This window comes from Varroa jacobsoni, unplaced genomic scaffold (genome assembly GCF_002532875.2).
Source record: "Varroa jacobsoni isolate VJ856 unplaced genomic scaffold, vjacob_1.0 contig03398, whole genome shotgun sequence".
Taxonomy (NCBI): domain Eukaryota; kingdom Metazoa; phylum Arthropoda; class Arachnida; order Mesostigmata; family Varroidae; genus Varroa; species Varroa jacobsoni.
Genome location: NW_019215015.1, coordinates 4,631 through 16,388, shown reverse-complemented (window position 1 = coordinate 16,388; position 11,758 = coordinate 4,631). Strand labels below are relative to the sequence as shown.

The following is an 11,758-nucleotide window of genomic DNA, read 5'->3' as shown; positions in this document are numbered from 1 at the left end:
TGAGTGTGAAGAGGTTCTTAAAAATACATAGTAAAATACTATTTCGAATATGCGCATAAATCCAAGTACGTTGGGTTGAACGCAGCATCCCACCGGTGAAGGTTAGCTATATTATATCTGTATAACAGTACATGCAGGATAATACATCTTTGTTTAGTGTTGAATCAGCGAAAAGTCAAAATCAAATATTGGCACAGTAACGTCTGAGAGAAACTCAAGTTCTATTCTTGGCATGAGAAAAGCATAAAGTTAGATGTGAAGAGAAAATTCAAAATAAACTTTATCTCGCACAATAAGCAATCATATCTAACTATCAGCACTAAGAAGAATTGAATTGAAAAAAGCAGTGGGAATAAAAAACCAAACTATAGCAAAAACAATCGTAGTCCGAACAATAGAACACGACAACTATTCAAAGCAGAAACCGAGCTAATTCGCTAATAATATATATATATATATATATATGCAATAGGAACGTCCCAACTTACCCTTTTTACGAAGATCCCCCAGGCGCCCCTAAAAAGGAGTCCCTCACGAAAAGCCTTAAGCCAGTCGTTTACTTGTAACCACAAGCATCCCTACTGACCTGTTTCGCGGATCCCTTATTGTGGCACGCGTATTCAAGTATTAGCTGGATAAGTGTATTTTTGGTTGTCCGCACCAGCAGTTATCATAGCAGTACTAAGGTCCAAAACCGTGCGGATTCAACAGTGCCTGCCGCAGACGTACGGTCCGTAAGCAGGCAGAAGTAAGCTCTATGGCCTGTTTAGTTTCTCAATAAGACCTACTAGGACGCCTTGAATAAGCTGTATATTTATTCTAAGAAGAAGCCTTAGCCCACATAATGTCGCTGTAAGGTGTGCGATTCAGTTGACTATATATAGCACAATAAAAGAAGCATTTTTCTAGTAGGTTACTAGTAGTGCCATGTGTTGCTTTGTAATATCCATTACGCACGAGTTGGGATCCAAACACTTCGTAGGGGACAGAAGGTCAGCTTTAATTAAGTGTAACTTAAGGTTGTGCTTGGATTCTAGTGCAGTTAGCAATGGAATATTACTTCTATGCAACCGATGAAGCTTACTTTACAAATAGAAATAATAGTTTAGCAGCAATAAAAACTTTACAAGTATATGAGTGTATCAAGCGAGGTACTTAGTACGCGATTTGAGTCGGTATCCTTGGGAATATATTTTCCCAAGGGAAGCTGTACTAAGTATGGACAACAGTGCTTTTTTGTTGCTCTGTTTGTTGCGTGTATACGACTGAGAAACTTACGGATAGTACCATATAGTCTTACGCAAGTTACCGTAGAGTAAATTTTCCCTAATTTTTTGTGGGCTTCCGTATAGCGAACGCTAATCCAGTTATTAGCGGAGTGAAGCTAGCCACAGCGAAGTCTGTTACTGTTTCTGTTTGTCTATCTTCGACAATCAGCACTATAGGAATCAATAAACGTTCATTATTCTGGAACGTATAGCTGAGTTCAGCGGATCGATAGTAATGGTGCCATTTGAGCGTCGACGAAACGGAAGCTTTCATCCTGAATAGAACGACTGACCTTAATACGAAACAGCGGAAGTTTGACAGAAACGATTTAATGGCCTTAAAAGAAGCCTCGTAAACGTTCACTGAGATAAACGATATTGCGTTCGCAATAGTTCTAAGAGCCATTTTTATAGAAGCTCAAATCTTCAGCAGTACACAACATATAAAACTTGAGTCATTCATTGCAGTTGGGCAGCTGCCTAAAGTATCCTATCTTCTTGTGCATTCGTACAATAGTTACAAGAAAAAGTATCCTTGAGAGACACTTTACACCATTTCAAGACATAAGATGGTTCATTCCTTCTCCTCAATGAGAACGCAAAACCTATCCAATCAGGTTCCTAACTAGAATTCTTGTGAGCTTTATAAATAGTGGTACCTGCACTCGTGTCTTATGATCAAAGTTCCCCTCGAAAATGCTTTTCTTCATTTTACTATTCACTTTGTGCACACATTGCTGGACGAACTGCCTGTGGTGTATCTACACTAGTAAATTCCGGTCATGAATGATTCCAGATACAAACGTTTAGCGAAAAATAAGTAGTTGGATGGTGTTGACCATTCGGTCATATACATCTAGATTCCCAAGCCATTTTTTATGCCGAAACCGAAGCGATTATTTTTATATATCAAAACAATATTACTTAATTAAATATTCGTTATTTTTATTAATGAACTTCTGTGATTTTTTTTTTAGTAACAACGTAATTCCATCACAGTACAAACTTCTGTCGACTTTGGGCGAAAAATTGTAGCAACACCTTCTATATCTTTTTATTGAAGCTAAGTTAGGACTATTAAGGAGGATGTGCACAAATCAAAACAGATGACATTACGGTGATGTAGAGTTTTGGCTATACGGCTCATGCGTACATAATATTTATCTACGTCCTCTCAGTTTGTGCCGGGTCGCTGACACTGTATGTGGCCTTTGAGTTTCGCAGGTGAAGATACCACCAAATAAATCCTTTTGCGCCTAATCGTGTTGCATCCAAACACCGCAGCTTTTTTGTAACTGGCTTTTTTCAAATCGTCTAAATTCGTTTAGCAATGAATGTGTCAAAAAGCATTTCCTTTACATCGAAATTTCCAGATCGAAGGTGACAAAACTATCTTTGGGCCGCTTCTTTCGATAACGTATTCTGACCATGAACGTCACAATTTCTTAGTGGGCTTGCACAACATCTCTGCCTTCATTCTAACAGAGTTGTAATGTATACTATTTTTTTTGCGGAGCTCCATTTATGGTTAAAGCGCTCCTAACTCTAAATAGATGCATTTCTAGAATGTTAGCGCATCTACTGCTGCCGATTCTCGGCTTTCAAAGCTATTCAGCTAAAAAGGCGGGGAATATATTTTCGACAATTTATTTTAAAATAACCCTGTGTGTGTATGGACACAAATATAAAATAACGTTATCTTTTGGTGTGAAACCTCTTGTTTCTGCTAATGTACGCAGTAGGTTATGGTACAATGCTCTGTATTTATTATCGTCCAGACATCAAATACCGTCGTTATGCCAACAACGGCTTTTCTACGTTACGCTTACAGACGTCAACCACGAAAAAGAAAAGATTATATGATTATTTCTAAAAGCTAATGAAAACGCTTTGAAATAATGCAAACGTTAGAAACTAGAAAGGACAAAGCTCGGGCTGGCTGATTTTGTTGTCCAATACATAAACGGCACATAGGCACTGTAGATAGTTTATGGTATGCTTAGACGTTACGTCCAAAAAACAAGAAACGGCTGTATGAGCCAGACGAAACATTTATTACTAGAGGAAAAGTAAGCCGTTGATTTTAAAAATGTTGGAAGGCAACTTTGAGCTCGGAAACGAGTCTCGTCAAAGCGCTTTTGCACGACGAGACATCCAGGTCTATAGTGGAAACGAGTTACTTAAAAGTTGACTGAAGTAGGCGCTTAGGTTTAGCATATGTAAGGATATTATACGTCCTAACCTCGGTACTTTTTTTAATTGTTCGGTGTACATTTTATAATAAGTACGTATCAACCGGCCAGACCATGTCACCGAACAAAGATTCATCAGGTGAATTAACAATTCATTAATCGTTGCTACATGCCTCGACCGAGAATCAGAAAAATGCTTACTTTTTCTTTTGTTACCGTGCTATAACGGATGGATCTTGTGTAAAAGTTCTCACTTGTCCATATATATGCAACTGTGCCAAAGGACATCACCCTAAAGCAACTATATATAGCTGCTACGGTGTTTATCTGATGGTCTACTGTAGACGCTATTTACTATTGATTCATGAGTTCTGGCTTGTCGATTGTAGCTGACGTGTACGAACCGAAAAATGCCATGAACGTACCATGCACACCCAACATTACTGAACGGAATTAGACCATTTCCACTATACAATTGACCTTCAATTGCAGGAATCATAATGGCGATATTAGAAAAATGACAGCCGCAGGCTCTATCTCAGACTACACGCTCTCCAGACATTGCTCTTACAGATGATCTTTTTTCTTCAAAGCCGCAACTGCTTCTTAATAGAAAAGTGTAAAGCGCGCCAAAAACATTTTAATTTACATATATTGAAAATAATTACTTTAAAATGTCTAACTTTTCCTCAAAGTTCAAAGTGATCACTGTTGTAATCAATACATTTCAAATAGGAAATATTTCGTTTGGTTTTTTTTTCGTTTCGATGCGTTGCTGCTTAACAGCGACTTCTAAATCTTTCAGTCTTCCAGACTATCTTAAAGGTGTACCCACAAAAAAAAAAGTCTATTGGCGTATTTTTTGAGACTTGGGCAGGGTATACCAACAAAATGCTCTACGTTTATTCGCAGAATTCTAATGTCAGGTTCAGATTAGAACATTCCACTATGGGAGCTTTTCCATTTATAACGCCCTAAACGCGATGAACATCTCGTTTGCAGACGTCAAGCTTACAACTTTATGGTATCACAAATATCTTGGTTGTTTCGCCATAAACCTCCTGTACTCTTTCTTGGCTGGTAAAGCTTGTTGATGTTTGTCGTCTTCCGGGACGTTGTCTATTGATATCCTGAATAGTTTTGTCCACTTCACCCTTATCTTTTAGCCGATTGGTTGCAAGGCGCGTAACTGGATCTGCCCAAAGCTCCCTACAATATTGCCTTTGAACTTCTGCTACATTTTCCTACGTTCAAAGCACGTTTTCCTTGTTAAAATATCAACCTTAACCTACCTGTTATTTCTAACTGATTGTAAACTTGAAAAGTAATCAGCAGGTTATGATGCACTATGTTGTACATACATTGTCTCGGGGGGGCTGTACACATGATACTACACTTGTGATAAGCTTTCACAGGCTACCTATCGTAATAGACACATATTAATTTTGCTGCTTAAAGAAGAATCTTGTTCTGCCCAAAAACAAAATGATAAGCTCGAGCTGATTCGTACTATTTTGCATTGGATTAACACGAGGCAAGCCAGAGGGCCTTCAATAGGATTTGTCGAAAAAAATCGTAAATACATTGAAGTGGTTCAGATAGCTATATGTAACACAGCTGGATTTTCAGTAGACAAATTAACGGCCTCTTTCCTAACGGTCACGTTTTGCTTATTAATTCATTTCTTGCTTATAATTCATTTCTGCTTAGTTGCATTTTCGGGAAAAAGGCGTGAGAAAGTATTCACTCAGGTGCCATATTCGGTATAGATCATTCTGCATTTTTCAGATTATGGTCTTTCTTTACTTGACAAATTTGAATTCATGTTTAAAGATACCCAAAACATCTATGCTTTGCCATTTAACTATCGCTTCTAAGTGAAACCTAAACTTCATATTAACACAATGCAAGGACCGTAGCCGGTACGAATGCCTTGACCTATACTCTAACTCAACTAGCGCCAGCAAATGAATCGCTAGCCTCCATCTTGTGTAGGTCGTCGAAGAGATTCTGTAATTTACCGATCAGATGTATCGGGAGTATTAACAGAAATTTAAGTGTCAGTAGATAAACTGCACCAACTTTAAAATGCTTATTCGATTGTATAGGCAGGTTAAATAAATCTGCGCTAGACAAGGCCTTTCATTATTCTGTGCCAGTGAATAGGCTAATTAATTTCTTAGCAAGCCTTGCTGGTTTCATTTACATGTTCGCATCTGGCAACAGGCGAACCTGGCAGGCTTTGTCCAGGTGGCGAATGATCTAGCTATACACTAGGACTGTGGCTAAGGCTCTCGTATTGCTGGTAAAGGTTTTTTGTGGTATAGTACATTCTTTTACAGTGACTCTTGTAGGATAGGTGGTACTCGGTGCTGTGGTACAGATCCTCCATATTGGCAAATTGCCAAGAAAAGACAGGCAACACTGACGTCATGCGGAGCAGCTGCTCTATTAGATAGGTAGCAGAAGGGAAAAGTAAGACCTGCATGGGAGAAACAGGCGCTCACCTCAGGGGAGTTGTAAACTACAGCCGAGATACGCTGTAGTTCACTTCATCTTACCAGATCTTGAAACAGGTGCATCTCTGTAGTGTAGGAGGTGAGGATTGCAGAACACTTCCCCACCCAGTTCCTACAATGCCATGGCAATGGGAATATTAGCCAGTCAGCTAAGAGCTGGCATTTTGTTGATCTCCTGAGATTAAGCTAACGTTGGCTAGACCTTTTTTCGTCGGCATGATCCAGCGCGCCCGAAAGCCCAACTGAAACCAATGGTAAAATATTGCAGATACATTATATGGGCTTCGTAGTGCACAAGTCGGGTTCGAACACCGCAACAAGAACTCAAAGAGTTTCGTGCTACTTTTAGCTGCAAAAATGAAAAGTCAGGTTCCCTGATCACAATACGAACGACCTGATTATGCTCATTTAATTGACACTACAGGGAAATGCTACTGACAGTGTAAATTAGCTCGTGTAGTATACGCTAGCCTAGCAAAACAGCTTTTTCTATCTACCAGCTAAAAGCTGCACAAGCTCTTAAATTCGCTTTTATATGAACTAAATTCAACAACACGGACCACCGTAAATTCTAACGGAATGGATCACTTTCTTTAAAAAAAAGTAACGTTGTTGAGCAAATCTATAGACAATCATGAGTTCGTGTGGCCACCACGTCTTGCACGCAGCACGTCCAACTTTTACTCCTCTGCTAAGCCAAGTATACTTGTCGAGCAAGTTTCCTGCTAAGGGCTTCACTGCAGGCCGTCAACCCCTCGATTTCCGTCGCAACGGTGGGGAATAACAGGATAAAGAGTTGCTATTCCCATCTAAAGTGCCAAGAGGACTCTGGGCGATAGAAGGGTTTTTCGTTGATGCTTAGGCTGGATGAGAGTTAGTACATAGTCAGTGCGTGCTTAGATGCAAGCGTGCTACTGCGAACGAAATAAACCGATTACCTCCCCCCCTAGCATGCTCTTTATCGTCGGCCAGTATAGATAGACGTCCAATAGGCGTACGCACCGACAAATTCGGAACCAATCGATGTAAGGCTATTAGAGAATAAAGAAATTGTCCGAAAGGTTCGTAAGGAGGATAATCTTCTGACCGGCAGCCAAAGAATTTTCGTTCTTTGTATGACATAGCTGCTTATTGCTTCTCTCTTTAAATCTCTCTTTTTCTGTGGTGGGCTTGCTTTCTGAGATGCTTTGGTAATACCTCTCACGGAAAAAGCATTTAAGAATACGTCTTTTTTTAGCTGAACAATGACAACACATATTCTTTTTTTAACAGTTCTTTCAAGGACTGTTACGGTTATGCTACTGCCCATTATTCTTGGATATATTAAAAACTGATGTGTGTATTGCAGTCACGCTTAGAATGAGGTAAAAGCCGAGAAAAGCGCGAATAAAATATCGCGTTATGATTAACGATAGCCAACCGAGTATCGTAGAAGTAACAAAGCAACAAGATCTTTGGTTTAATTTATAAAAAAAAAAAGCCAGAATGTTTGGATACTTCGTATGCGCCACCAGGAGCTGAATGGCAAGGCTTTATGGTTCGGTATTTCATTCATCAGGTAACTTAGTCGCTGGTCCGATCTGAGGATGGGTGGCGGAACACACTTCTAGTTTAGAAGTTTAGAAGTCCAGATAGAGGTATAGTAAGAACCTGCAATAACGAAGGTGCTAGACCGTTCGGTTATTCCTTTCTGGAACGTTTGGCTTATTAAAGATTATTATATTAAAGATATTATTAAATCGACTCGGAATTTTCTGGAAAACCTCGCTGAATAGTTTATGCTTGGGATATTCGAGGTATTTCATTGTCAATCACCCGTTTTAGGACAGGTCAACTTGACTGGAATTATTTCGACGCTGGAATTTCAAATTCGGGAAATCCGATGTATGAGCTAAATTAGCAAATTTTTCGCTGCATGTTCATCCATAGCTGACACTTATTTTTATACGTCACGTTTATCTTATTATATAGTCACATTGCATAGAATACTACATGGCAAGATCAGACAGCGCTGTAGAAGTCCCTAACCAGCAATACTCTAGACTTAATGAAATGTCATATTTTATTTTATCCCAAAGGTGTAAGCGTAACGTATAAACTTTGTTATCATATTATTGCGCGTATAATAAGAAAAAAAAAATTCGAATCTTAGGTCCTAGTATTTTCCCGACTAAGCTGACAGGTCTGGCAGCAGTATACTTTGCACAGCGTGATTTCTATATACTTTAGTTGATTCTATATAATATATAATCTAATTTAACCGAACAGTAATAGGTCTCTCTTGTAGAAAAAAAAAGTAGAAGTTAAACAACTGACCTATATAATCTGTTTCCCTTGCTCGAAAGGCCATAGATGTCTTAAAAATAGATCAAATGTGTTTAGTGAACTGATTGTGCTTTATTATAACCCGAAATACTCTTTCCCACTGTTACTATGCATTTTTTAAATTATTATTGCACTTTTAAGCATTCCCAATGTACATATTAATCACATTTGGCTTTTCTATTTAAAATTATTGGCAATGAACTCTCAACGCTCGCTGCGTTCTCCAGACAAATCAACGATGTGACACAAAGCGCACATTCGTTTCGGCCATTTCTATTGATCATAGAGTTACACGGTTTTTTGCCTACTGTTCATCATGCTACAGTTCTTATCCAGCGCGCAGATACTTAAACAACATTATATGACACGTTTCCTAGATCTCTGTATTTGATTTTCTCTCTCTCTCTCTCTCTCGTTCCCCTTCTTCCCCTAGTCTGTATCAAGCCAACAAGCAGAAGCCGCCTGCGAAAATACTACTCTCTTGCCGCTGCACTTCCGGTTCTACTAACCCGACTCTGGTGGGGGACTTCGATCACATTCCCGACACCCAGCGCTTCCTCGGTTCCGGCCATGCGCCACGTTCGCTTGACACGATGCGGGTTCGAATCGTTACCCCGATGGGCAATGTGGCTAGGTTAGTGTTAATGTGTATGTTAATTGCCTCATCGGTCGCGCTGCTGCTAGATTACGCTTTATAGAAACCTAACTCACTAGACCCTGTCTGTTTAACTAGAGAGAGTCAGCTAAAGCTGGTTGGCAGTCAGCGGTAACTTTTAGCTTAATTTCTGAGTGACTTAGTCATTGAGCCGACCAGCTGTGGAAGGTGCGGGGCCAGGCGATAGCGGCGGTGACTGAGTCGTAGGGATAAACGAATTCGATGTTTTTTATGCTTCCGCTTTCATTAAAACCTCGTTTCAACACCTCGGCCGTCGTCCAGATTGCCCTACATCCCTATATACAGTAATCTGTGGGCACCGACGAATGCGCTTTCAGCAGTCGTTCGTGCCTCTTGCCATTATAGCTCGGGAGATTCCTCTAGACGGAGAGCGGTGCACAGCTATGACGAATTCTCCGCTAATTTTCCTTCCTTTCGATTGTGAGGCCAAACCACGTTACCTATACACCACATAAATCTCTTCTGGGTTAAAGTCGGCATTTAGGTGAAAAGTTCGAATACGCGTCGAATGTGTCGGCCTTCTGTTGACGTTACAGCAATATTCCGTGTTTCGCGTGTGTCATCGGCCAACATTTAGTTCACGCACGTAGACTGAATCAATCGTTGGCCGATGCATTCTCAAATATAACTGCGCCAAAAACCAACATCATTGTTAAAAACCGGGCTAGTTCAGAGAAAAGCAAACTTTAGAACTAATGGATAGGGGTCTCCGCAGAAGCAAATTCAACCGCCGGAACTGAACCGCATCTTTGACCTACGTGAAACAGGCTTTTTTGTGTATGAACACGTCACTCAAAAAGTAAACAGAAGAAGGTATATATTACTTAGATTATAAAGGATCTCTAATAAACTTCGGCACATTTATTGTGTGCAGTTTAATGACATTACCAGATGCAATCGAACGTTGAGTCATTAAAAAAGTGCTCATTACAAAGGCAATTTGAATACTACTCAAGACCGGAAACTTTGCGGTCAATGTATCTGTTTATTGGCTAGCAAACTCATTATACCCGACATGGCCGTTCCCTCGAAATGCTGTACATCTGAAAGAAATAACGTTAGAAATCAGGCCGAAAGTGAATAACTTCATTATATAAATACCTTACCTACGCTATATTTCGAATAGAAAAAAGCCTCTATTCTATTTCAGTGATGATCGACCTTTTGCAGAGAGGGGTTAGACAGGGCGTGCGACTTCAACTAGGGCCTCTCGACGGAAGATCGTAATAAAAGGCCTTCGCGCATAATAATATAGAGGTAAGATCAATATGTATTCATAATAGGTCGGTTAGTTATTCTGTACCTGTTTATTCCAATAGGATTCGCTGAACGCTCCCCAAATGCTATACGTTGAAGAAATTTCGAAGTTTGAGCCATTTCAAAAACAAATTATTGTGACTAGCCTTAAATTTACGCCCCTTCCGATTGTTAAATGTCCATAAAGTCCTCTTTAATAACAACAAAACTGGATTTTAACGTTCTAAAAGGTACGCGCTAGCCCATAACATTCAGTGATGCAACAGCTGTTTATTAAGCTATTGATACCCCTATGTTATGCCGCAAATCTCAGCCAACCAAACCCAGGCAGGCGCAAGCATTTTTAGTTCAGCTGAACTTAACCCAGGGACTGTGTATATCTCTACATTAATCTATGGCGATTCCAGATACATTTTCAAGATGAACAAGAGACCTGATTTTGGAATCGATCTAAAGTAAAAGCACATCTTGGCTATGCTTTTCGTCCCAAGCATCTTCTACGTTCTTCTCTGTATTTCATCGTTTCTATCTTCATCTCGTCTTTACGGTTTTCGACAGCATCATATCGATAGATTTTTATTCCCTTTTCCATGAAATCTGCATACACTCCCTGTATCGGCGACGAAAATAACTGTCTCTATGGCGTACACGTTTACAGCTGTTAGCGCATAGTATTCACAAACTGAATTTGATACAAAGCTGTAATTTTTTTTTATTTAATACAAAACAAGTGAGCTTTAAAGATAACGTGATATAATTTAGAAGTATTGAAATTCAGCGAAACCTTTCGGGGACAGATAACCGCACGTGTACACAAAAACAGTTTGTATCAAAATAACAGTGCAGAAGAAGCTTTCATATGGGGTTGCGTTTTTGTGTTGACAGAAAATGGTAGAATAACTAGAGCCGGATACATGTCCGGCAGCTCATGAGTCGATCGCAAAGCTGTTATTTTATGGTTCTTATTTATAATAATTTAATGATGAACACCTAATATACACAAACGACAATGCTTTTAAGTTGTTTATCACTCAGAATGATCTATTTCGGAGAGCATACACTTGACGTCCTCTACTTCCGCATTTGGAATTGTCTTCTCATATAGTGGTTATCTGCGTTAATGATAAGTAATGGGAATTCGCCTTAATGCTTATAGCGTTATCAGTATGTTTAAAATGAACTAGCCAGGGTGTCGAGCATAGAACAGATGCAAGAACAGATAGCGGGTTTTCATACAAACGCATTCCCTGCGAACACACAAACAATCACATGCGTCCACACCTATTACCAAACACAAGCCAACGTAAATGCAATGCAAGCCGAACGCGTCCATAGGGATCTGATAGCTGACTTAGCGAATCAGGCAAGAACAGGTTGTGCTTTACATCCTGCCTCTGCCATCGGTCGCCATACAGTTTTACAATGATAGTCAAATAACCAAAATCAATCGTGTAGCATACGTCAATTAAGTGCAATAGCTTTCTCTCTTATATAGTTCGGTGGTTACGTTTCGTTTCTGGG

At 39.6% G+C, this 11,758-nt stretch overlaps 1 long non-coding RNA gene across 1 annotated transcript; it reads right to left on the bottom strand.

Annotated features, from left to right (window-relative positions):
* Positions 1–4,342: 4,342 nt before the first annotated feature.
* LOC147751810 (uncharacterized) lies at positions 4,343–7,093 on the bottom strand. Its single transcript, XR_015315859.1, has 3 exons — positions 6,982–7,093; positions 5,968–6,221; positions 4,343–5,470 (listed from the first exon to the last, which is right to left on the bottom strand). It is a non-coding gene; the product is annotated as an uncharacterized LOC147751810 (long non-coding RNA).
* Positions 7,094–11,758: the final 4,665 nt, after the last annotated feature.